Source organism: Leptonychotes weddellii, chromosome 15, assembly GCF_054177405.1.
Source record: "Leptonychotes weddellii isolate Sample4059 chromosome 15, ASM5417740v2, whole genome shotgun sequence".
NCBI classification, from domain to species: domain Eukaryota; kingdom Metazoa; phylum Chordata; class Mammalia; order Carnivora; family Phocidae; genus Leptonychotes; species Leptonychotes weddellii.
In genome coordinates this window covers 48,187,961-48,214,082 of record NC_138383.1, presented here as the reverse complement: position 1 = coordinate 48,214,082, position 26,122 = coordinate 48,187,961, and the positions used below count along the sequence as shown (strand labels likewise).

The 26,122-nt window shown below is 58.4% G+C and overlaps 2 long non-coding RNA genes across 2 annotated transcripts in view; one reads left to right on the top strand and one right to left on the bottom strand.

The window, feature by feature from the left end:
* The window catches only part of LOC115936567 (uncharacterized), a 35,016-nt gene extending 17,889 nt beyond the window's left edge, over positions 1-17,127 (top strand). The window contains exon 3 of the long non-coding RNA XR_014140622.1: positions 14,043-17,127. This is a non-coding gene — a long non-coding RNA (uncharacterized LOC115936567). The remainder of the gene's footprint in view (positions 1-14,042) is intronic.
* Positions 17,128-18,113: 986 nt separating this feature from the next.
* On the bottom strand, positions 18,114-21,993 carry LOC145717423 (uncharacterized). The gene is made up of 3 exons (XR_014140621.1): positions 21,604-21,993; positions 18,431-18,759; positions 18,114-18,186 (listed from the first exon to the last, which is right to left on the bottom strand). It is a non-coding gene; the product is annotated as an uncharacterized LOC145717423 (long non-coding RNA).
* Between the last annotated feature and the right edge of the window lie 4,129 nt (positions 21,994-26,122).

Below are 26,122 nucleotides of genomic sequence, written 5' to 3'. Positions count from 1 at the left end.
TATCTCCACACGCTGCAGAGATGCCTGTGAAGTGAGGAGGAGACAGGATTAGTCCCTTTGGCTCTCACTTCAGAGAACGGAGGAGGAACAGAGAGGTTAAGGAGAGGGACCAGCATGGTGGGGCTTCTGAAAGCCGTGGTTTTGGAGTTTGGGGGAACCAGGAAGGCTTGGAAGGGAGGGACGCTTTCTTTGAAGGTCTTGCGGGCTGATCTGTTGCTTAAATGGGTGGTGGGCGTGTGCTGGGCTGGTGCAGAGAGGGGAGCTAAGGCCACCTGGAGGAGTTACAGAAACAGGTGAGGCTCAGCTCACGGAAGTCCTGTGTAACCCTAGGATCCGTGGTGAAGCAGATTCGGGCCCGGGGTGGCAGCAGGGAGGGGCCAGGGAGGGCAGGCCGACCTTCGAGAACCCTTCCAGCTCTGAGAAGCTGGACTCCCTGGCCGGTGTCCAGTGTATCAGTCAGAATAAACCAGGGATGGCAAGAATGTGTCGGCTCTGCCCTGGAGTACCCAGAGCACGTTGATGAGTTCTGAGGTTGATTAGTGATGTCTGCCATGAGCTCGGCCAGGGAAGCTGTTGGCCTGTGTGCTGCCTGTTTGCTTTTCCTGCCCCAGCCTTGCTCTTAATCCCTGTCTCCTCTGAAAGTCCTTGTTTTTTTGTTTTTTCTTTTTTTCCTGGAGATAAGTTGCTAATGATCAAGCCCTACAACCAGGAGCCCCGAGTTTCATACCTGCTTTCCTCTCTTTTCTGTCTCCTGTGCGCTGCCTGGGGTCTTGTTTGACACTTAGGGCCAGAAGCTCATCTGCCATTTCAATGGGGAGCTTCTCCTGAAACACTTGCAGGCGGAGGAGACTAGTCCCTGGATGTGGCAGCTTCTTGAGCGCCTCACAAGGGCTGTGGGGCAGCTGGTGTTAGCAAAGGTGACGTGTCCCCACTGGCCGGGGACCTGGGACACTGAACGTTCGGGGCCTCGGTCTTCTCATGTTTGTAACAGAAACAGCAGTGCTGACCCTCGCACCCGGTCTCCTTAGAGGTGGTTACGCAGCTCAAAGGAGGTTGTGGGTGGAAAGCGCTGGGGGCGGGCTGCCCAGGTGTAGATTCAGCACTGGGCAGGTGTTCAGGCTGGAGATGGGCTGAGCCCCAGCTGCATCACGTGGACGGGACAGGATCTGCCGGCAGGGAACGGGGTGACCCCAAGCCTTGTGGGGCTGGTGGCAGAGCCCGGTCTGGGGCCATCTTTGCGGTAGAATTAATCCTCTCCGCGTGGTTCACATCAGCTGGGGAGGACTGGGGGTGGGTGGCTGGGGATCAAGAGAAAATTCTGGATGTCCAGGAGCTGGTTCAGCCTGCCGGGCTGTCCTGCCTCCAGTCGGGAGGGCTTTTTGCAGCCCCAGAGGCTCTGGGCAAGAGGCTTTAATCTAATTACATGCTTTATTTGAGCCAATTTGTTTTCCAATCCATCTTGTTCAGCAAGAAGAAAGAGCATGCTGGGGACTCATGGCACCCTCTTGTTCCAAGTGGAGAAGAGGAGATGCTCTCCTGCTCACGTGGCCAGCGCAGCCCCTGACCTCTCCCAGCCTGGCCACCCCACCCCCAAAACCAGGCTGGAGGCCGCCCTGCCCCCTCTCCCCCAGAGAGGGGCCGGGACTGGTGACCACAGTCATCAGCTGAGGGAGGGAAAGGCTGCTTGCTGCTCCCCTTTCCTGGGAGGCCAGTGTCCCTATGACTTGCATCAGGCCGACGGAAACGGGACAGGCTTCCAGGGCAGGTGGAGCAGGAGGGTGGGGGAGGTGCTCATTCCCATGGGATCAGCCCGGCCCACAGCCTTCCCAGCTTCTGCTGGACGAGCTGCCCTCAGCATCCCAGGCCCAGTATTTTAAATCTGCAAATATATTTTCATAACGAGGCAGCGGATTTAGAATCTGTGTTATTAAAGTCCAAACCAAACACCAAAGCCCTTGCACCCTCCCTGGAGAGGGAAGATTTATGGCCCGGCTTTTGTGTTTCCCAGCGTTTTCCAGAACTGTCTTTCTCCACCCTCCCTTCCGAGTCCTGCTTCGGGCCTTTGCTTGCCTGCCTTTTATGCAAACTCCCGTGTTTCGGGGTGGGGTCCCTTGAGGGGCCTGGTGTCTTCCGCCTTTGGACAGGGGAGCACGGTGATGGCAGCTGAGCGCCCCCCTTTTTACTCAGCTCATTCAACAAATGTTTATCGAGGGCTTACACGTGTCCCGGGCCCTGGGGAGAGAGCAGCGACCAAGGCCGTGGCCCCCATGCTTGGGGAGGGAAGCAGAAGGTAAACCAAACTGAATATGTGCTGTGTGGCAAGTGCTGAGAAGGAACCAGATCCCCTAAAGATGGGTTTGCTTTTCCGAACAGCCAAAAGTCAGTCAGTCCATATTTGAGTAAGAACTGTAAAAAAAAGTATATATATATATATATTTTTTTTTTTTTAAATCAGGTGTGCCCAGCAATCCAGTGAGAAATCTCTGATTCAGAGAGGTGCAGTAACATGCCCAGAGACACACAGCTTGAATGTCCCAGGGTCAGCATTCCCAGTTCCTCGACAGCCTACCTGCTAATGTCCACCCCGCCCCCGCCCCGCCCCCGGGATCCTGCAGCCCTGAAGTTCATGGGTATTCTGAGATAAACCATTCCCGCTGGATCACATCCCGGGGTGCAGGTGGAGATGGGCGCTCCAAAGAGAACAGGCCGAGGAGACCCGCAGGAGAGCCCGCCAGGGCCGGAGCTCAAGGATGTCACTTTTCAGCCACCAGCCGCAAATCCCAACATAGGCAGCAGGGCCTCCTGATTCGGGGGGGGCCACTCAAGCCCTCTCCAGCCCAGCTCATGTCCTCTTTCTTGTCACAGAGCTTAGCCGGCTTCACGGACGCCCAAGCCTAATCCCACGCTTTCTCGTGGGTGTCACCAAATAATCGCAAAGGTTGCTGACTGCGTCCCTCATTTGGGGAGCCCGTATCTGTGGGTTCACTTGGCCAGGCAGGCTTGGTACCTCACAGGGGCAACTGCTTTTGGCTTATTTTATACCGCGATGTCTGGTGGGTTCAGCGAGCATTCAGGGGTGACCCGCACTGCGCCAGGTGCTGGGACCAAGGTCCAGTGCTCCGCTGGGAGAGGGGTGCAGCCAGGCTGTTCTGGAACGTCGGATGGGAAGCTCCGGGTCCAGAAAGGATGGTGATCTTGGAGGTAGATGAGGCTCCTGCTGGGGGCCCAGACTCCACACCAGCTGCTTCTTGGTTTGGGTCAGTTTTGTAGTCTCAGCTGAGGACCAGGGTCCGGCCCCAGCTTTCCCGCTGCTTGTCATTCACCTCGTTTAGCTGGGGACCCGCTGAGGGTGCTCTGAGTGCGGGTTGGCAGGCGAGAGGTCATGTCCTCGAGAGGCCGTCTCTGTGTGACATACCTGGTCTCTGTCACCACACCATCGTTACTCCCTCCTAAATCCTGCACGTGGGCAGGACGGTTATTGTCATCACCGTGACCCCGTTTTGCTGATGGGAAAACTGAGGCTCGGAGTGGTTAAGGGCCCCAGATCATTGGGCTGGTGATGTGACCCCTTTTGATAAGAAACAGCTGCTTCCCCCGGAGCCCCTCCTAGGTGACTTCCAGTGACACCATCAGGGCCAGAAGCAGGTACATGGCCAGGGTGGGCCACAAGGGAGTGTTGGAGAGTATTTAAATTGGAAACATTGGGGTTTGCTGTCTGGGAAGAAAGGAGGGTGGATGCTGGGGAGGCAGTAGCAGATCTGTCAGACCCAGGTCTGATGGTTGAGCCGTCACAAGCGGGTGGCTCTGTGGGAGGAAGTATGGGAAAGGAGCGCCCTGGGTGGGCTTTGTGCAGTGCGCCTGCCGCCCGCCCCTGCAGGTGCAGCAAGGAGACTACCCAGGAAGCCCTGGGTGCCCGTGGCCGTAGTTGGGGAAGGGGCAGAAAGGCAGGGCAGGGTTCCCCTTGGAGCACGGGGTGGGGGCCGGAGCACCAGCCTCGGCTCTAACCCGCTGAGCCCTGGGCCCCCAGCTTGATGCAGGAAGAGGATCCGGCACTTGGTTCCTGCCATTAGAAAGCACGCGGGTCCATACTTCCTCACTGGAATACGTAGCTGCGCTCTGAGAAGGAATGAGGCTCCTGGGGCCGAACGACAAGGTAGGTTTCTAAGAGCTTGGGAGCTGGCTCTTTTTAAGGATAGCACAGAGTGGAGGTCGTGTTCCTGTGGCCTCAGGTGTGAGGTGGGAGGGTGAACACCTCCCTCCTCACGCACAACCAGAGACCCTGCACCCCGCAGCACCGAGCAACCAAGGCCGGGCTAGAACCTTCTAGTGCCTTTGCATTCTATTTAAAATAGAATCCAAACCATACCTGGCCCCACATGGCCCATCAGACTATGTGAGTCGCCTCTCTGCCCCCTTTCTTCATTCACTCTGTGCAAGGCACCCCAGCCTTCATTCAGTTGCTGGGAGGTGCCGGGCATGATCCTGCCTCAGGGCCTTTGCACAGGCTGTCCTCCCTGCTTGGAACCCTCTTCCTTCAGATCTTCTTGCTCTGCCCCCTTCACACTGTGTAGGTCTCCGTGTTGTGTTACCTGCTCAGGGAAGATCCTTGGCCACTCTAGCTAGAGGAGCACCCTCACTCCCAACCACCATATGCACACTTGGCTGACAACTCACTTTGGGTTTGTCCCTTGATACTCATGTGTATGGAATTGCAAGAGAATGGAAGTTTGCGCGTGCACGCACACACACACACTCACCATCTCTTGGGGGGATAGAGCACTTCCCAGTGGCAGGGGCCCCATGGATTACGAATACAAGTGTCACCTGGTTGACAGTTTTATAGGATCCCCCATAAAGAAGTTGTCCCCATCCTCACTGAGGAGAGACTGGCTTCGGAATAGTCTTAGGGTTTTTTTTTCTTTTGAATACAAGAATTATATAGTTGTTATAGTAAAATGAAAAATATAGAGAAGCCAAAGCAAGAGCATAAAAACCAACCATGGTCCCACCAACCCACATTTCGGTGATAACATACTCTTCTAGAATAAAATCCAAACCCCTGCCAAGGTTGACCAGCCCCCAGGGACCCCTGGTCTCTGGCTGCCACCCCCTTCATTCGCTTCCTCCCTCCTGCCTGGCCCTTTGCTGCTCTGTGTGCTTCACGGAGCTAAGTCCTTGTCATCCTTGATGTCACCTCCCTCAGACTGGCCTTCATAAATCCATCCCCATGCCTGTTCTCCACCGGCGCACTCTGCTCATCGTCTCCCCTTTATGAGTGTCACTCTTGGGTGAGCGTGATCACACCCATGTTATTGACCTGTCCCTTCCTGCTGCAAAGCCCCCATGACTGTTCCTGAGTACACCCAGCACCTCCCAGCCCTGGCCATGCAGAACTCGTTTAGCCAGCTTTGTAAGGGGGTGAATGGATGATAACTTCGTAGACGTGGGGGTGCTGCACCAAAGGGTGTGCATCTTTCCACGGTTTTGACATTTCGATACCAGTTGCATTCAGAGAAGAGGAATTTGCACCCCTACCTCGTTGAGTGTGCGTGTGTTTGCCTTTGCCTGTTTGCGAGCCACAAGTCCTGTATTCCCATTGATTTAAGCTGCATTCCCTTCATTACTTGAGATTGGCCATTTTACATCTCCTTGTCCCTCTTTTCCCCCCTCCTGTGAATTGCCTGTTCTTCTCCTTTGAATTTTAAGTTGCTTGTCTTATTGATTCGGAAGAGTTCTTTATATATGAAAGACCCCAATCCTTTGCTATCTGTGTTGCAAATGCTTTTGGCTTTTTTCTAGTCATTTGCTCACAAGGTTGCATGCCTAGCTCCTCTGGCTGTCCATTGCTGGGGGCTGCCTCATTTCGCAGGGGGGTCCTTGGCTTTTCTGCCCCAGAGCCCCAAGTCAGAAGGGCATTATGTTATAGGAGGCAAGTAGGGCTTAGAGGTGTTGGAGTGGACGGGCAAGACCAGTGTGGGCTTAGAGAGATGTCTGGGTGCTCAAGAGCTGCCTGTGAGCCCAGCCCGGCTCTCCCGGAGAGGTGGCTGAACCCTGGGTACAGTGCTTGTGGGTGCAGATTCTAAAAATGTGGTCTTACTGGGGGAAGAGCGTTAAGTCACCTGCAGCCTCGGACAGAGAGGCGAGAGTTGGCTTCATGAGGAGTGCCTCTTCCATCCTCACCATGCCTTCCCTACAATGGCCTAATTTACGAAACCCACGGACACCTGCCGTGTGCAAATGGGACTCTGGCCTGAGGGCTTCCAGGTGGCTCTGTGGCTCCCGGTCAGATGAGGCCAAAACACACTTCCTCTGGGCAGACTGGCCTCACCTGCCTTTTGTCACCTGCTGGTGGGCAGAGTGGCCCTGTCGAAATGGATGGAGCCAGCAGGGGGTCCCTCCTAGCCCCACCCCCCTGAGCTCTTCCACCCTGGCCAGGGGGCGACCAGGAACCCCTCCCTCCCCTGCACCCAGCTGGTGGAATCTGCCAACTCACCCACCTTTCAGGTCTCAGCCTTGGGATGGACCTCGGGGGCTGGTGTCCCTTGCTCATCCCCCCCACGGCCCCACCTTCCCGAGCCTGACAGCCCAAAAGCAGAGAGGCAGGGGTGCTGCTCAGAGTGAGACCTTGGCCAGCTCCCCGCCCTGCTCCGAGGGAGGCACCAGATGCAGCGCCCTTGGCTCCGACCGGGGGACGCTGGGCCCCGCCTGCCATATGTTCCGAGATGAGCTTCGATCCGGCGAGCAGGCCTGCCCAGCAGGATTTTTGGCACCTGGGACACAGGAGGCAGACCAGAGGGATGAGCTACCCAAGGTGGTGGGAGAGGAGGAGGCGGCTCGGCCGCTGGGATTGGGCCTGTATGGCCCCCTCTTGGCTCTTGGCTGTGGCTTGGTCAGGGGAGCAGGTGGGGGGAATAAAAGGGAGGTCGGCTGCTCCCAGGAGGAGCCAGGATGCCAGCCAGCCAGGATGGGCCTGCTGTGAGTCGCAGATGGCAGCCTCCAGGTCTCCACAGCTCTCCCGGGTCCCCGTGTCCCTCCCTGGCAGCTCCCTGTCTTTTTGGGGAGGAGGATGGGAGTGGCGGGGGACCCGGGTATTTCACTGTATTTACCTGTACTGTCAGTTCGAGCCCCAGAGGGTCCCCTGAGAGAGTGGGGGCCGCCGAGCATCCTGCTCACCCCTCACTCGGTACTCCTGTGCAGGGGCAGACCGAGGCGCCAGGGCCCCGCCACTGGTCCGGGGAGGCTGGGACCCCGCCGGGCAGAAAACATCGGGCCCAACTGGTGAATGAGATCAGTCGGCTGGTCTTCAGGGTCTGTGTGTGGATAAGCTCATGCTGGCTTTTATATCAGGGTTGAATCATAGGATGCTGCCCCCCCCTTTTTTTAAGTTGCAAAACGATCGATTTTAGGTATTTGCACGTGGTCCAATTTCCACCTTTTCCTGTTTCTGCCCAGATCAAGTAGCATTGGATCCAGAGATTGCTGAAGATTCTTTGTCTCTTCTTTAGTTTGACTTGGTCATTTACGTTTTCCTAAAAAGTCATGCAGTTCATTCCGTGTCCAAGATTTCGGCCTAAAGCTGAATACTGTAGCAGCCTTATAATTTATAATTTATAATTATAATTTCGACTCTTACAATAGTCCCTTCCTCATTACTTCCTAATGCGCGGATCTGATTTCTCTCTCGTATTCATAATTAGACATGACAGTGTTTTGTCTGGTTTTTTTTTTTTTTTTTTTTTTAGATTTTATTTATTTATTTGAGAGAGAGAGAATGAGAGACAGAGAGCACGAGAGGGAAGAGGGTCAGAGGGAGAAGCAGACCCCCTGCCGAGCAGGGAGCCCGACGCGGGACTCGATCCCGGGACTCCAGGATCATGACCTGAGCCGAAGGCAGTCGCTTAACCAACTGAGCCACCCAGGCGCCCCTTGTCTGGTTTTTGTTGTTGTTGTTGTTTGGTTGTTTTTGGTGTGTGTGTGTGTGTGTTTGTGTGTTTTAAGTTTATTGGTTTGGGGACTTTCCTGAGAATCCGTTTTTGGGGGTGTTTACAACGTGTGAGTTTTTTCTGATGTTCCATGCTGTTACTTTCTACTTCTGCTGCCAGTCTCTCTCTGACTTTCTTTCTAACTTCTAGAGTTGAGTACATATATTTTTCATTCTTTTCTGTTTAACAGTAAATCCTGTTTATTACATGGCGGTCAGGAAATGTGGCCTGTCTGCTTCCAGCTCCTTTGGAATTAATTTAGCATCGTTTTACTGCTCAGGTTACTATCTGTTCCTTTTTGTGTTCCTAACACTTTTGTTCTTAATATATTTCAATAAGATGTTATTCCACACAAAACATTCTCTCTTTTTTTATTATGAGGCAAACTTCTTAGTTAGTGGGTGACGAACTTAGAACTTCTTTAAAGAAGCTTACAGCATCTTCTTTCAAAGTTGTAAGTTTTAAAAACAAATTGCTTCATTTAGTGATGTCCCTCTGAAATGGTTATTTTAATATTTTTTAAATCCATTTTTCAATAGAGGGGTGGACTCCGTTAAGAGGCATTGTTTTGTTTTTAGATAGTTGCTCTTCTGTAATCTTGATTGATCTCAGTTGCTTTTTATATATTCCACTTTTTCTATTTTTCTTTTTTTTTTAAACATATTACCTATAATTAAAAAAAAATTTTTTTTAAGTAAGCTCTACACCCAACTTGGGGCTTAAACTCACAACCCTGAGATCAAGAGTCTCATGTTCTACCCACTGCACCAGCCAGGCACCCCCATATTACCGGTAATTTATTTCCCATTTTCTCTAGTGTTTTGTGGTTGCCTTTGGACTTTTTAAAAGCACTCTTTGATCTAATGGCTCTTATTTGTCAGAGCCAAGCAGGGAGGAGCATGTCTTACATTCTACCTACTTAGGACTCATTCCACTGCTTAGTTTTTGTTAATATGATCTAGGTTTCAGACTACATTTTATAGTTATTTGTACTTATATGTATTTATACTTAGATATACACGGACGTTTTCTTTCAAACATTTAAAAATTATTTTGACATTTGCCTTCAGTTTTAGAACCAAATATGAAATCTCCATGTTCACAGGTTTCCGAGCCCATGACCAATGCATTCGTAGTGTACGATCTCACCAAGACTGTCCCCTTCTTAAACTCTTACTTTTGATTCATGTCATGGTTGGTTGGAAAACATTCTCAAGTACCTCTCTCAAAAGGGATGCATGATGAGAATATTGTCTGTATCCTTGCATGCTGGAGAATGCCTTCTGCTCATTGTGGCCTGCACACATATGAGACAGTCTAGCTGGGTATAAAATTCCTCGATCACAGACTTTTCCCTCCTCAAGACCTACGGGCTGGCTTCTTTTTGTTGATTTCTAACCCATCTATAATTTTCCCTCATCCTGGTATTTCATATGTTGTGCAAAGATGTGTCTGGGTGTCAGTCTCTCTTCCTTGATGTTTTTCCAAAAAGTCAGTGAGCCTTCTCCTTGTGCCTATGTTGATCTGCCTTCAGCTCAGGAGTCCGATCTTCGATCCTTGTTTCTATCCCACTGCCTTTGTTCCCCATCGTATGTCACCCTCCACGTTCTCTCTTATATCCTTACCATTCTCTCCTTCATGGTTTCCATGTCTTTATCCTTTTCCTCTAGAATTTGTGAGAGTTTCCCCAGTTTTTATTCTCTGTGTGTCCGAATCAGGTGTCTCCAGGATCGTTTCTCTTTGCTGCTTCCAGAGTAGGTTTTAACTGTGCTACTGAGTTTTTAGGTTTTGGTTTTGGTTTTTCCAGCTCTTCTTTCTTTCCTGTGTCACGTTCTTAGTGTTGTCATATGGCCTCTTCAGCTCAGGCTCGTCTTCCCTTCGGGCTTTCTTCTCCAATTTCACAGAGACCGTGTCTTTTTAGATCTTTCTGAGTCTGCCATGCCGCATTTGGTTACACGTTGTCCGTGGCTGGTGTCAAGTCCCAGCAACGGACTTTGAATACTTGTGATACAGACCGTATGGCCTGCAAAGCCTAAAATATTTACTGTTTGGCGTTTTGCAAAAAAATAAGTAAAAATTGCAGATCCCTCTACTAGCACAACAGCTGGATACCCATCTCAGCTGCAAGCTGGATGGCAGAGGAAGAGATGCAGCTCTGGCCCTACTCCCTGGCTCCTACCAGTGTTTCCCCTCGATTCACTTTTGCTCCATGGAGATGGTATCCTTCTATCTGCACCACCTGATTTCCTCATTCTCTGCACCAGTAATTTTGATAAAAATGCAAGTTGAAATGTGCTGTCTGTCCTTCTGGGCCCTACCCTTCCTTAAGCTTCTCCTCCCTAGAGGAGGGCACCACCCCCAGTGCCCCTGCCTACTTCCTGCCCATTTGTTTTCTGGTTCTTGTCCCCGTGCCCTCTCTTTTTTCAAGATCTTCCTGTGCGTCGGACAAAAGGCCGTGTCTTGAGGTAAAACCTTGGACAGGTTTTGCTCATTCCAACACCATCTGCCTTTAATTAATAGAGATTGCTCCCAGATTCCAACATTGGGTCATCTATCAGTTTGGTTTTTGGCGTGAGTGTGAATTTTCATTTTTCTCATTGTCTTTACAGCTATTTTGGAACCAAACAAGGAGAGGCTCCATGGGTGGCTGCCAAGTAGATATGCCATTTTGAAGGAGTCAGAACTGCATGTAAAAGTTGTGGTTTGTCCATCTTGAGGCAGTCTCTGTGGCTGTGTGTGTATCTGATAAAAGAAGAAAAGGCAGGAACATTTTCCCTATCCAGGGACCACTTGTCCAATGACCTCAGTTCTCTGGAATACACCCAAAACAAAGAGTCCACAAGCCGCCAGATAGCTGCCACAGTGTCCACGTTCTGGACGTTATTCACATTACCCAAAGGAGAGCATTTCCGTCTCCCTCATTGCAAGCCGATTTACCCGTGTTTTATGTACAGTTCTAACAATCTTGGTCTTTGTTTCCCTAGCTCCACAACCAAATTGGAATCGGCAAATCTGAAGGGAGTAGCGAACATTTTACAATGAGCACACTGACCTAAGAAGTATTTCTGGGGCACCTGGGTGGCTCAGTCAGTTGAGTGTCTGTGTGCGGTTCAGGTCACCATCCCGGAGTCCTGGGATGGAGTCCCACGTTGGGCCCCCTGCTCAGCGGGGAGTCTGCTTCTCCCTCTCCCTCTGCCCCCCCATTCATGCTCTCTCTCTCACTCTCTATCTCAAATAAATAAATAAATAAAATTCTTTTTTAAAACAGAAGTATTTCTGATGGACAGACAGGAAAGACATAGGACCCCCCCCCCTCGCCCCCTGCAACAACTATAAATGCTCAGAGGCTAGCACCGTTTCCCAGAAGAGCAGGCAGCTTAGGGTTCTCTGTGTGAGCACCCTCCAGTGTGAGTCCACAACCACCTTCTCTGAGCCTCTCCTCTGCCAGTCTTCATGCTCTGTGCACCCTGTCCCCACCTCCCATAGCTCCTGGTGCTTCGGACAGTGGCTCCCAGGACCCTGGCTGGCTGCACATCAGGCTCCCCTGGGGAATGTCAAGAATCAGGACATGCAGCCTGCCCCCTAAACCAGGGAAATCAGGTCTTGGGGACGGGACCCAGGCATCAGTGTTTTTTAAGGCTTCCAGCTAATTCCGTTATATGGCCCAGGCTGAGAAGCAGGGCTAGTACTAATATGTTCTCATTGGGCAGGGAATGGATGCCACACGTTCTAGGATGATTTCTGTCCCAGGTGGATACTTAGTTCTGGAAAGAACCACTGTAGATGTCACCAGGAGGGAAGGCAAGAAGTGAGAGCTCGAGGTGCCCTGGGAGGAGGTTGTCACTGGGCTCTGCCACCGTGCCTTTGGCCCCACAGCGTGTGGCTTACATGCGGCAGGTGTTCTAGAACCTTCCTGAGCCCTAGCTTCCTGGCTTTCAGGCGGGACCAGCGGGGCCTCCCTCGCAGGGTTGCAGAGCCCGCGGCTGCAAGGTGCTGTCCTCACCCCCACCCCCACGCTGTGTGCCTCAGGAGGAGGCAGGACGTAGGTGATTTCCTGCCGACCAGAATGCAGCCCCTGACGTGGGCCAACGACTTCTGACTTGGGTAAAAAAATAACAAGAAGGCGAGGAGCGAGGGGGTTCAAGGCTGTCCCAGGAATCACGTCACCCAGTGCCGCTCGCATTCCAATTAGCTTCCCTAAGTGGCGAGAGCAGGGAGGGATCCCAGCCAGCTCGCTCGGGACCGCGGGACTTACGCACAACCTGGATTGGGCCGCGGTGGTGGCTTTGCTGTGCACGCCATCTGTCCCTGAGCTGGCTGACACGTGGCCCAGAGCAGCTCCTCCCCAGCGGGAGGCGCGGTGCGGTGGGCCTGATGCTTGTGCCCCTGGTCTGTGCGTTCGGGCCGCCATCTCCTCGCCTTGACTTTGGCTGCCCTAGAATGCAGGCCGCGGTCTCTGGACGGCCCTGGCCCTGCCTCCCGAGAGGTGCGCCCTCCCCCCCGCCGGTCGCCAGCTAGCCAGCCAGCCACCTGGCAGAAGCCTCTAGCACGGTAGCCTCCTGGTGCCCCTGGCAGGGCGTCCTGGTGGGGGGCAGGGGGTCCCAGGGCTCAGACCACAGGGGAGCAGGAAGGGGGGCTGCTTTTTTCCCCCATTTCCTGAGACTGGTTCCCAAGTGGGTACCCCTCCCCTCCGCCCCCACCCCGGACCTGGGAGCTGGCTCAGGAGAAGCAGGGGGCTGCCGGGCCCGTGGCCCCCAGGGCAGTGGGATGGAGCTGTTTCAACTCTAACCGAGGCACCAGTCAGTGAATTCTGGGACCTGGAAGGAGGCAGCCACCTTCCATGGGGCCAGACGCTGACTCTGGGGGCGGGGGGGAGTTGCTGGAACACGGGGTACTCTTCATGCCCCGCTCTGAGCTTCATGCCCTGCTCACATTTGAGGGGATCCACCAGTGTTTGCTGAGACGCAGCATGGCATAACCAAGAGCGCAGTAATCAGGCATCCCACGTCTGGGTTCAAAGCCCAGCCTGGGCACTAGCTGTCAGGGATGCCTTGGGCAGGGGGTCTCCGTGTTCTGATCTGCAGAACGAGACTACCACCCCCACATCCAGGAACGGTGGTGAGAATTGAGTGAGGCCCGGCACGTCGGGCAGTGGTGTGGGGCAGGCCGGGGTGATTTCTTGGGCCTTGCTGCCGGGCTGGCCATCGTGCTAAGGGTCTCGGTCCCCCGCGGATCCAGCCGAGCAGTCCCAACCCCTTGTCAGAAGAGCGGGGAACACTGGCAGGGAGAGGGCCAGGCTGGGCCGAGGTGGGAGGCTTGTTCCGGTGGGTGGACATAGGCCACCCCCAGGAAAAGCAGGCCCGGTGGCTGGCAGGCCCTGGGGGGCCCTGTGCTTTCCGCTGTGCTCACGCTCCGGCTTCGAGAAGCCCCCGACGGGCTCCCCGGTGGACGCAGGCCCGGCAGCCCTGCCTCTCAGCAGTAGGGCCCATTAGAACTGAACAACTCTTCGCAGGGCATTCTATTTGCACACTCCAGTAGAGTGGACACCAAAGGGGTTTTCTAATGCTTCATGGGCTGCTAATTTCCTCCGTGACCTCTTTTGTTGGGGTCTGACCCCAGCCAGAAGCTCTGCGCCACGCAAGCCAGCGCCTGACACAGACCCAGGGCGCGGGGTGACAATGAGGCTTCTATCAGCTTTAATCAGGCTCCGGTTGGGTCTGAAGAACGGGGTGGGGGGAATTTGTGTGGCGTTCAGAAAGCCCTGGGTGGCACAATGCCAGAGCCCCCAGCGTCCCTCATGGAGGCCAAGGGGGCTCCAGGCAGCGGCTGAAGGGTTGGTCGGGCCACGGGGCGGGGGGGTGGGGTGGGGTCGGGCCGGGGCCCTTTGTCCCAAGCGCCTCTTCAGAAGGCCGGGCCTGCCCTGAATGGCCGCCCGCCCGGCCTGGCCCATGGGTATCACAGGCCCCTAGGTATCTGCGGAGGCGGCCTCCCCCTCGGCCCCCAGCCTATTCATCGCCAGCCTAATTAGGTTTTTTTGTCTGTGTTCTCCCTCCCCTGCAGACTGCGATTCCTACTGCAAGGCCTCCAAAGGGAAGCTGAAGATTAACATGAAAAAGTACTGCAGGAAGGACTATGGTGAGTGCCAGTCCCCGTGTCTGGCGGGGCCCGCGGGGGCCACGTGACCAGCCAGGAGCCCGGCTCGGGGGGCAGGTGGCCCTGGCTGCTTGCTGGTCGTGGTGTCCCGGTGCCTGGACAGGGGCCTGGCTGGCGAGATCCCACGCCCAGGGAACTTGTTAGCTCTTCCTCCAAGGCCCTTGGAGGCAAGGGGCACGAGGGGCCTTCTGGGGGTGCGAGGGGCTGCAGGGGGGCACGAGGGCTGGGCTCTCTCTCCCTGGCAGGAGCTCCCCTGCGGCTGGGATTCCCAGCCTGGCCTCTGGCCTTCACTCTGCCCCGGGTGGGGGCCTGTGTGGCCTCAGACTAGTCGCTTCACCTCTCTGGTCTTCCGTGCCTTCATCCGTACGATGGGCTTTCAACCTGAGTCTCCCTCCATGGCTTAACGTGGGGTGGGGTCCTCCAGGCAACAGGAAAGGGGGTTTAAAAGCCTTCTGCTCCTTCCGGAGGTTGACTCTGCAAAGGCTGAGGTGGGCCAGGGAATCTGCATTTTAAATGGTTCGCTGAAGTTTGAACGCATCTTACAGGGGGGTCCCTGAGGGTGCTTTGCAGCCAGGAGCTGTGGGGCTGACAGCCCTGTCCCCTGAGCCGTCAGGCCTGGGGTGACCCAGCCCCTCGCTCACTACACACCAGCCCCCCTGCGCCCCCTCTCCGTCGGGCAGCCGTGCCCGCCTTCTGTACGCACTTGCTGGGAGCCACCTTGTGCCAGGCTGCCCCGGGGGAGGTAAGGAGCCGGCTTTGTGGCGTCTGGTCCCTCCATCCCTCCGGGACCCAGGGGCGCCCAGCAGCCCGGCCTGCCGTCTTCCCAGGGCCGGCCATTGCAACCAGACCGAAGGGGTTTCTCTTTAATAAGGACAAGCGTCAGGCCCGTTGAGCGTAACGAAAGGCATGAGGGAACCCAGAGGAATTTTGAGAACTTACAAAACGTAATCATTGTACCCCGTGAGAGTGTGTGTAAGTACACGGATACACACACACGCACACACACACATTACACACCCCACACTGGAGCCCAGAGCGCCCCCCACCCCCAGGCCGCCTGGCCTGCCGCTTGATGGGGGTGCGTCCGTGGGTGGCCCTGTTCAGACCCCCGTAGGGCCCACAGCAAATTCCCCAAAGCCCCTTTCAAGTGTTTACACCAGACACAGTGCAGAAACATCTGACTCCCGCTGGAAAAAGAACAAGCTCTGAGACAGTTTAAGGATAAAGGGGGTGCTGTCTCTGAGCCCCAGGGACATGCACAAGAGAGGGATGAGGGCTCAGGCAAGAAGGCCCAAGGGTTCTGTCCCGTTCCCAGGCGTGGGGCCTGGGGTTCAAGCGCGGGCTGTCTGCGCAGGCCCGGAGAGCTCGGGGTCGTAGAGAAGAACCCTGCCCAGGACAGGGGGCAGGGGGAAGGAATGGTGGGTGTCCTTGGGGAAGGATTGCTTTGAGTTTTGTCTGGAAGCATCCTTTGGTGGACACCTGAGAGGGGCTGGAAAGGGAGAGCCAAGCTGTCCTTCTGGGAGGAGTTGGCCCGCAGCCTCTGTTCTGTTCTAAAAGTGAAGAAAGGAAGAATTAGGCTTTTTAAAAGTTACCAGAATAGCTCCTGCGTTCCACCTGGTTCTATCCGACTTGGCTCCATTTTGTTCTCGTCTCTTCTTTTCCTCCGTTGAGTTCAGCTTCCCTGACCCCCAATGTTCCGGGGGACCCTTGTCCCCCTCGGCGCTCTCCTGGCCCCCTACCAGCAGGAAGGCTGAACACCCTCTTTTTGCCAAAGGGGGCCAGACACCCTCTTTTTTATGAACTCAGAGGGGCCCCACAGGCTTGTTCAGGAAGGAGGGGGCGGCCCCCCAGGGCTGGGCAGGGGCCCACAGGTACAGCCAGAGGCCTTGCGCTGGGGCTTGGGGGGTGAGGTGTCATGATTGGGTTCGCAGGACTTCGTAGAGAATCTTCCCTGCATTCTGTTGGGACCACAGACCCCCGGATAACATGCGAGTGGGGGCATCCCTCCCCTGCCTGGGGCAGACCTGGGCCGGCGCAGGGGTGCGATGAGCAGGAAGAGGACGAGGAGGGAGCTGGCCTGGGGGTCCGCAGGGAGGTGAGGCGGGCAGAGCGGGCCAGGCCAAGGAGGACTGGGGACCGGGCTTCTGAGGGGCTGCACCGTCTCTGCTCTGACTGACACCCGGCAGGGAGCCAATTAGAAAACGTAAGCAGTGACCTGGATGTTCCAGAAGCTGCTAATGAGCACCCCGGGTTTACTGCCCCTGCCAGGTGAAGAGCAGGCCCCAGGCCCCCTTCCTCCTGCTGCGGACGTGGAGCTGGGTCTCCGCTGACCTGGGCAGCGGGCGGCAGGGGTGTGCGGACGGGTCCCGTCCTGTGTTCGCTCTGGCGCGTTCCCGACGAGAGGGGCCCGGCGCGGGCAGGGCTGGGGTGGGCACCAAGCAGGGCAAGGAGGACTGGGGTCAGGGGAGGGCTGCAGGGCCAAGCCCCGCCATGCTTCTCACATCCCAAAAGCACCCCAGGTGGGGAAGGGTGGCCCGTTGTGTTCCCGTCTGCAGGGAAGGGGCCCCACAACCTGGAGGCACAGACCCCTAACGTGCTGCGGGACTTCGGGCAGGAGCCTCACCGGCCTGGGCCTCGGTTTCCTGCACATGGAGGTGTCATCCAGGGGACACGACGTCCTTCTGGATGAGACCCGATCTGCTCGGGGCAAGGGTGCAGGGTGATGCTGTGGTCTGCGGCCACCCGGCCCTCTGTTGCCCTCGAGGGGACGCCGCCAGCGAGCTGCCCATGAGGGACGGTTGTTCGCATTATTGCCCAGTGTCTTAGCGATGCCGGCCAGCTCCTGGGGGACCCCTCGCCTGGGAGGGGCCCTGCCTTGGTGTGAATGCCCCGGTGGGTGCTCGTGTGACGGCGTGCGTGAGTGTGCACGTAAGGGTGTGCACGTGGAGGTGTGACTGTGCGAGCAGGTGCGTGTGTGCTCGTGGGTGTGCATGAGTGTGAGTGTGGGCGTGTGTGTGCACGTGTGTGGGCGTGCGAGTACGGGTGTGCTCGTGTGACAGTATGTGAGCGTGTGCGTGTGCAAGCGTGCGAGCATGGTGGTGTGCGCACGTGGGTGTGCATGCGTGTGTGTGCCGTGTGTGAGTGTGCACACGTGCCCGTGTGTGACCACAGGTGTGGGTGTGCTCGTGTGACAGTATGTGAGCGTGTGCGTGTGCAAGCGTGCGAGCATGGTGGTGTGCACTCGTGTGCGCGCACACGCGTGTGTGCCGTGTGTGTGTGCGCACACGTGCCCGCGTGTGACCACAGGTGTGGGTGTGCTCGTGAGTGTGCACGTGCGAGAGTGTGTGTGTGTGACCCTGAGTGTGATCCCTCTTTGCACACTCACGGAGCGCCTGCTGTGCGCCCTCTCCTGACCTGGGTGCTGAGCTTACGAATGTGCAGGAGACGCCAGCTTGGCCCTCAAGGCCCTTACAGTCTAGGAGGGGAGAAGGACACACAGACGAGAGCTGGGAAGGTGGACCAGCCTGAGGTCCAGAGGCTGGTTCTCCAGAGAGGGTGTGGAGGGAAGGCTTCCTGGAGGAGGGGGCCCCTGGTAGCCAGCGCTCACGGGGCAAAGCAAGGCTCCCAGGCAGAGGGAGGAAGAAGTGGAAACAGGCTGGGGAAGTGGGTGCTGGGTTTGGGGGTGCGGGGGCCAGGGAGGCTGGCGAGAGGCCCGTGTGGGCTTCAGCCGCCATGGCCACGTGCTCAAACCACCCTGAGCCCACCGAGAGCTGCCTCCTGCCTCTTCCTTCTCCCTGGGATTCGAAAGTGGGGGGCAGACAGACAGCGCACATTCTGAAAGGTGAGATCATCTCACTTTTGCCAGTTCTTGGAAAAATTATTCGTTCCCAGAAATGTTTATTAGTCACCCCTTTTGTTGAAAGACATTTTGGCACCGCCAGATGGAAAAATCAGAATGCTTTTCACAAGATGATTTGTGTCAAGAAGGCCTCCTGAGGTCCCGCAAGGATCATTTCTGGGGTACAGCTCAAAGGGGAGACTCTGTGGGCATCTGGGGGGGGAGATGGGGCTCGCCAGGCTGTGCACGCGTGTGTGCACGCGCACGCTCCTGCTTTCTCGGGGCCCGTGGCAGAAGCGGGCTGGGACCTAAGCGGAGCTGTCATTCACACTGACATCCCCCCGTGCGCCCTGGGACCTCCTGCGGCCTCGCCAGGCCCGGGATGGGGCACTTCACTGCCTTCCTTCCCGTCCTTGCTGAACCCACGCGAACACTTGCCCGCGATGCTGAGACTCACCGAGATCCAGTTACGTGCTCCAGACCGGGGACTCCAAAGCTCCAGAGGCTTCTCCTCCCCCGGGCCAGGGCCCGGAGCCTCTGGCCGCACAGAGGGGGCACAGCTGTCCCTTAGAAGGCTCAAGAACGCGTTTCCCCCCACCGGACCCTTGACTCCCCGTTCCTGGTAAGCCAGATACATCCTCCTTGGGAAACCGGCAGGTGTGGTCCCCGTGGTGTTGGGGTGACGTTTAGAGATGATGGAGCCGACGTGGCGGACGTTGTGGCCGGGCCTGGGGGGGAGCTGGCGATGGGCATGGCCGTGTGGGGGAGGGAGTCGTGGGCCAATCCCTGATGGGGGACAGGTGTGGGGGTGCCCGCGGATTACCGTGGAGCTGGGGGGGACAGTGTGACGGGGCCTGGCCCTTGCCTGGCTCTCGTCCAGCTACTCAGGCTGGAGATCAGATGGGGTCGGGGGAGAGGCTCCTAACTCAGGCCTCTTTTTGTCTCACCAGCCCCAGGGACGCGGGGGGCCCCCCCAGCAAAGGATGGCCTCTCCCCTCTTAGCACTCCCTCCCCTTCCGTTTCTTGACCTTGAGTTCAAGAGCTATTCCTGATCAGGATCAATCCCGTTAAGTGCGGAGAACTGGATGGGTTCTCAACCCCGTCCCGGGGGCGATGCGCCTGCGTGTACAGCGGGATGCGATCTCGGGGCTCGGGTGTGGGTGCAGATGTTTCCCCGTCCCTGGGGGCCGTTCCTAGGAGACGCCACGCCCCCCCACCCCCAGAGCATCCCCCCCAGCCCCAAGGAGCGGGACGCAGAGCAGCCAGCAGCACGTGGCGTGGTGTTTCAGAGGCTCGCTGACCCTTCCCTGGGGGTCACTGGCCCCCCTGGGGATCCTCCGATTTCCCCAGCCAGATGTGACCTCCCCTCGTCCCCAGCCCCAGAGGGCCAGCCCCATCTGGAGGCCAGATGTGGAGCTGGGTCCGCGTGAGTCAGGCCGAGGTCGAGGAATGCGGGTGACCACCAGGTTGGACGGGGAGGGCCCAAGGGCCCCCGTGACCGCTTGACGGAAAGGCCCCTGATCCCGCAGGGTGCTGCGCTGACCGGGCCCCCCGCCACCCTCCCCAGCACAGTGACTCCCTGTCCCTGCAGACAGGGGAGCCCGGAGCCTACGCCTCCCACCTCTGCCCCTCCCAGCCAGCTGCAGGGTGCTGAGCTCCAGAGGGGCCTGCAGGCGGCCAGGCGGGCGGCTCCCGGCTGCGTCTGTCCCCGTCGCTGGAGCTTCCTCCCCTCCTCTCTCACACTGTTTCCTCTCCTCTGAACATCCTTTCTTAGGGAGGCAGGGCGGGAGGGGAGGCTCTAAGGGGCCAGCGAGCCTGGCTAATGAGAGGTGTCTCCTCCCATTTCACAGATGGGGACGCGGAGGCTTGGAGGCGGCAGGGGCAGGGATCTGTCCAAGGTGCCTGGAGAGCCGGGCACCTGGGGCTGGGGACCCCGGCTGTGTCCCACCCCTGTGACGAGCAGCACTTGTCCCCCCTGCTCACTGGGGGCCTGTCTCCAGGGTCACAGAGCATCTCTCAGCGACGCAGGGCCGCCCCGTGGCAGGGTTCTGGTGGGTCCTGACGCTGCCCTGTGCTGGGAGCAGTGCCCAGCACCCCATTCACTGTGCCGGGGGCTTCCTGCCCCAGGCCTGCCCCCAGTGTTGGCACTCCTGCCACGTGCAGCTTGGCCCGGCTGGAAAATAGGGCCAGGCCCCCGCCCCCAGACCCGAGGGCACCCTCTGGAGCAGGCTGCGTGCGTGGCAGGGGACCAGGGACACCCTTCCAAGTGCTTGCAGGCACCTGCTTGATGTCCCCAGGGGAACGTGGCTGGCCAAGGACTCTGGTGCTGTGGTCTGGATCCCGCTTGGCTCTTATTTCCGGGCCGGAGGCCCTTTCTTCGGGGCTCCTTGCAGAAGCAGGATCCATCCTTTGGGTGTGGATTGACTTTTAGGAGCTAGAGCTGAGTGGGGTACATGAGAGGGTGCATGAGAGGGTGCTGCTGGACGGCCCCACTCCAGGGCTCCAGCTGGGGAGGCGGGGCTGCCCTTTGAGCTCCTGCGAAGGGGCTGCCTGGAGGTGGTGGCCTAAATGAGGACTGGGCTGTGGGCTGTGTTTGGGGACCTCAGACGGGAGGGACCTGGGGGGGGGATGCGGGGCCTGGACTGAGGCCATATTCGGGGAGGTCGACCCTCTTGCTTTCCCCTCCTTCAGAGGCCAGAACCCCTCTGGTGCACCGGCCTGGGGCGGCGCGCCTTGCTGGGCCTTCCAGGGCGGGCTGGGAGGCAGGTTTGGTCATCGAGCATCTTCTGGGCCTGTGTGAGGCCATCCTCTGGGGGTGACACTCCAGCAGCTCTGGCCAGGCCTGGGGTGGGGGGCGGGGGACAAGCCAGGCTGTTTCAGTCCCTCCTGACTGGGAGCAGGGGCCCTCTCTCCCTTTGGCTCCTTTGAGGAAGAGACCAGCCCCGTGATGAGGGCGCCCCACTGGGCAGGCAGGGCTCAGGTCCACTCTCCTACGTGAGCCTCTGGCCAAGCGGGGCGGCCAGCGCCCCACCCCTTCTCACTTGTGAAGGGGGTGCAGGTGGCCAGGCCCATTGTCCAGGGAACGGGGCTCCTGTCTTCCCCAGAGTTTGGCCCTCCGATTCCCAGATGTCCCGGCATCCCCTCCTCCGCGGATCCCTGTGCAAGGAGATGGTCCCAGGCACCTCACCCCTCTCCCCTCCCAAGAATGGAGCCTAAGCACTGGGGCCTGGCCAGGAAACTGAGGCAGCCTTCACATTGCTCTTGGTTCTGAGAGAGAGAGAGAGAGAGGCAAACCAGGAGTTCTTTGCTGAGAAGTAAAAAGGAGGGACCCTCAGCCAGCCCTAAGGTGGGCGTCCCCACCTTCTTTGAGGTCTGAGGTGGGACTTTTTCGGGGTGGCAGCCCGGGGATTCCCAGGGACTCCCACGGGGGGCTGTGGCCCGTGGCCTGCTCTGGCCACAGTGAGCCTCCAGCTCACCACCCCGTTTCATGGGGACGGCCGCGACACCTCGAGGTGAGTGCGCGGGTCCCGCCTCGCCGCCCCGCACCCCCGGCCCGCACGCTCGCTCGGTCCCCCCTGGCGGGTCAGCATCTCCGAGAACAAGACTTGGCCGGGCTCCGGCCTTTCTTACCTTCACGGGGGACTGGGAAACATGTGGTCAGGGCTGCATTTTATGAAGTGGCTGCAATTCATGACACACTTTCTATGCCGGGAGATTTATGGGGCTGCATGGTTTTCATGGTTTCCATGGGGTTAGTGTCCTCCCCCATTCGTCCTGCCGCTGTCTCCGAGACAGATGGGTGACAAGCCTTCCCCGGCTGGACCGGCCCAACAGGAAGGTATGGCTGGGCGGGCAGCCTGGTGGGGGGAGGCCAAGGGCTGGCCACCCAAGCCTCCTTGGGAGGGGCAGCTGCTGGGAAGCCCCTGGGGCCCCCCCTGAGCAGCCCATAAATCCAGGAGACCTCCGGGCGGCAGGAAGCCTCCCTGCGGAGGTGTCCCAGGGCTCCAGGCCTGTGGGAAGAGGGAGATAGTTGGCAGCCCCTCTCCCCACCGGGGGCCAGTGCCAGGGCCCCTCCCCCAGGGCCCGGCCCAGCAGGTTGTCTCGGGCTGAGCCAGCAGATGATTGAGCAACAACTGTATACTCTTCACGGAGCAAACAGGTTTCCTAGAACCTGGCCTAGGCCGGGAGCTTTGATGCCAGCAAGAGGTCCCCAAAACCTACCAGCAGGGCATAAGTCGGCTTGGAGCTACTTCATGTCACTAACTGTCCCGGGAAGGTGGCCTTGCCAGGTCCTCCGAGGGCCCAGAGCTGACAGGCTCTGAGTCTCTTGGGTCAGGGCTGGAGCTGGGGAGGGAGGCTCGGAAGGACCGGAGGCTCCGGACAGAGAGGGCAAGCACAGGACCCAGAGCTTCTGACTTTTTAGGTTGCCTTTGGTGGCCTGAGAGCCTCCCAGCGTTGGGACCCATAGAGGTGGAGGCTTTCTGGAAGGAAGGTCTGCTCCTATAGAACATAGGGGGGCCTTGCCCACCCAGCAGCTGAGAGGACCCCCAGCGCTGGCCAAGGCACCCAGCCTGCCCTGGGCCTGCCTCTGAGCCCCCTGCCCACCTCCGACACAGGCCGTTCTTGCTGACTGTGGCCTCAGGGGGCCTGGCCCTCGGGGGGGCTTCTCACCCGCTCGGAGTCACGGCCAGCCCTGCAGCCGAGGGATGGAGAGGTGCGTGCCCCCAGCCAGCCCAGCAGCAGGCTGGGATTAAGAGGAGAAGTCAGTCGTCACAGCCCTGCCCTGGGGGCTGATAAGTCCTTCCTGTGAACCCCGGGATTGCTAAGGGGGGTGGCTGCTGCCCCGCCCTGCCTGCCGCCTTGTTATCGGAGCTGTGCAGCTGACCGCAGCTGGGGGGGCTCCCAGGCCAGGAGTGCAGCCTGGCCCCTAGGACCTGGGCCGCGGAGGCCAGCTCCTTGCTCCCCGAAGCCCGTGAGCGTTCTCCTTGCCTTTCCACGGGCATCTGCCCCGTTCTGCAGCTTTGCTCAGGGGCGCCCACGGAGAGGGGGGGCTGACCTCACCCATCCTGCCTCGTGGGCTCCAGGCCCCCCCCGCCACCCCCCACAATGCCTGCTTTTGTCCGGGCGGAGAGCGGGGCCCTAGGCCCCGGGTGCACAGTTCTCTTGCAGCCTGAGCCCTCATTTTGGGGGATGAGCAAGGGCTCAGCGTAAGGGAGGGCGTCCGCGGTGTGGACCCCGAGATGCAGCCGCTTATCACTGAGAGAGGGTCCCGAAGCGCCAGCAGCCTGGGGGCCAGGCACCCCGGCGCGGCCACTGCCCGTTCTCAGCGTCAGAGAGGGACCCCTCCGGCTGGTCCCTGCACGCCTGTCCTGGTCTCATCTCCGGCTGCCTTTCTCAGGGTCCTCTTCCGCATTTCTGAAAACGGGATGGGGGATCCTCACCGGGCCCCCACGTTCTGCCCTCCTGGAGGCCAAGCTAGGACAGCGGTGCACAGACGGGGGTGGGGGGCGGCTGAGGCTCATTGGCCTGGTGTTGAGTGTCGTCGTGTGGGTGTAAGGGGCACGCCCGCAGGGATCGTGGTGCTCGGATGGGCAGAGCTGCCTGTGCTCGGCGCGCGTGGTGGGCGATGCCATGGGCCCCCAGGAGACCCCAGCCATCCCGGGCCCCCGGCCAGCAGGCCCCGCAGAGGTGGCGGCCGTCCCCGCGCCGCGCTGTGGCGGGTGCGGCCCCCGAGCGTGCGGAGTGGGTCTGCCTGAGGTCACTGTTTCAGTGTGTATTTTGAATATTTTCAGCTGTATGTGCACGGCAGGGACTTGGCCCGTGCACTGCGTGTGCGGCTCATACTTGGTGGGCTGTGTAATGTGCGGAGGCGTTGCCAAGGGCAGCGGAACTGCGGATTTTTTCCAGCATAATCATGAATTCTACCGCCACCCTCCCCTGCCCCTGCGCCCGCCTGTGCCGTCCAGCTCCAAGGCCCGGGAGCCGCCGGGAGCTGCTGGGGTGGAGGGAGGACGGGGACCGTTGCTTTGTCCCCCTGGACCGGCGTGCACCGCTCTGGTCCCTGGATTCTCGGGGACGGCAAGGTGTTCGGGGTGGGGTACGCCTTTGGGCTGCGTCCTCAGTGTTGAGCGGATGCCCTCCAGGCCTGTACTGGCCGGGCCTGGGGAAGTGGGGTGGGGGTGGGGCTGCTTTGGATGCCCTGCCTGGTGTTCCAGAGCATTCCTTCATTCATTCCCAGGGGAGGGAAACTCCAGACCCGGGAAGGTGGGTCGGGGGTCTCCAGTCCTCCTGCTGTGTGAAGGGCCACGTTCTTGCAGCCCCAGAGAGTAAGAAGGGCCAGCCCAGGGCCTGACCGGGTCCGGCTAACTCTCTCCGGCTGGCCCACCTCACCAGGGCTGCCCTCCCGCCTGGCTCTGGGCTGACACCCAAGATCCTGAGCCCCTAGTTCCAACCGTACAAGTTTGCTCGGGCTGCCAGAACCAAGCACCACAGGCTGGGGGCTGAAACAACAGAAATTTATTGTCTCACGGTTCCGGAGGCCGGGAGTCCGAGATCGAGGTGTCCGCACGTGGCTTCTCCAGAGGCCCCCCTCCTTGGTTCACAGATGGCTGCTTCTCGCTGTGTCCTCACGGGGTCTTCCCTCTATGTGTCTGTGTGTCCGTCCTGATCTCCTCACGAGGACACCAGTCATATTGGATTAGGGCTCCCTCTAATCACTTCCTCTGAACTCCATGACCTCCGTAATGACCCTGTCTCTGAATACAGGCACATCCTCAGGTCCTGGGGGGTTCGCACGTCATCCTATGAAATCTGGGGCCGGGAGACACGGCTCAGCCTGTCACACCACGAGACGCTCAGTGCCTGGGGTCACAGCCGCGTTCCCCCGGCGCCTTCTGCAGCATCTTTGCGGGGCCACCCCTGCCCACCCCGGCTGGATGGGGGAGGTCCCCGTGGCTGGGCCGGGGGTCTGAGATCCCACCCAGGGAAACAGTGGCATCCTGATGGAGCCTCATTCTGCATTCAGCTCAGTCCTGAGGAGAGGAAACCGGGGTTCTCAGGGACACCGGCTCCCCCGCCGCTTAGCCGAGGGGCACTCAGTTGCCACGGTGACCTCCGTGTGCACAAACACACGGCCCAGCCTACTTCTGCGAGCTGGAGAGGGCTCCCCACCCCACCTCAGAGTTCACACTGAGTGTTGAGTCCCTTGGTGACAAAAACATGGAAACGGTTGCCATGGCAGCCATTCTTTGGAGCCCTCAGACTGGAGTGCAAAGTTCAGGATGCCCAGGAACGGCTGAAATGGAATATGGGAAAATCTGCCGCATCCCTCACTCCATAAGGACGAGCTGGAGGGTGGCGGACGCACCCCTGGGCCCCGCCGTCCCCGAACCTCCCCGCATCGTGGGCCAAGCACAGGGGCAGAAGGGGAGCAGCAGGGAGGGCCCTGGGAGTGAAGGTGGCAGGGTGGGCCCCAGGGACCATGAGAGAGGCTGGCCGGCATGGGTGGCCAGGCCGAGCCATAAGCGGGCAGGTGATGACCGCTCAGCATGCCCCAGGGACATGTCCTCGTGGCTGTTGGAGCCGCTGAGCTGGCCCATGGCTCGGTTTCTTCAGGTGTAATCTGGACAGACGAGCTGTTGCTCATTTTCCAGGAGGGCTCAAGTCCGCTCATCCGCCAGGGCCCTCTTCAGCCTGGTCCAGGGGTGAAGGATGCGGGGGGTGGCAGGCGAGCTCAGCAAGGGCAGCGTGCCCCGTCCTGACCGTGGGGATGGGGAAGATGACCAGGTTTTCCTTGGTCGGTCAGTGCAGCAGAGACCTCTCCCTTTATCCCCTGGAATGATTATGTGTCCCCCCAGCAGTTCCCCAGCTGGGCCCCATGGGGCTCTGCTAACTCAAGATGCACTAGCCCAAGAGGCCTGCAGTCAGAATCATTTGGGAAACCAACACACATGCATACACACACACGATTTGTAGATTCAAGGCTCTGAAGAGTCCTGCAGTTAAGGAAACCTCTTGACTTTAACCCAGAATTTCACAAACCCATCTAAGCAAAGTGCCCCCTCTTTTTCTTTAAAAGGCATTTCCTCCTACTTTTAAAATACCTCCTAATATCCTGCAGAAATGCCATTTGTTAACAGTCACTAGGGCA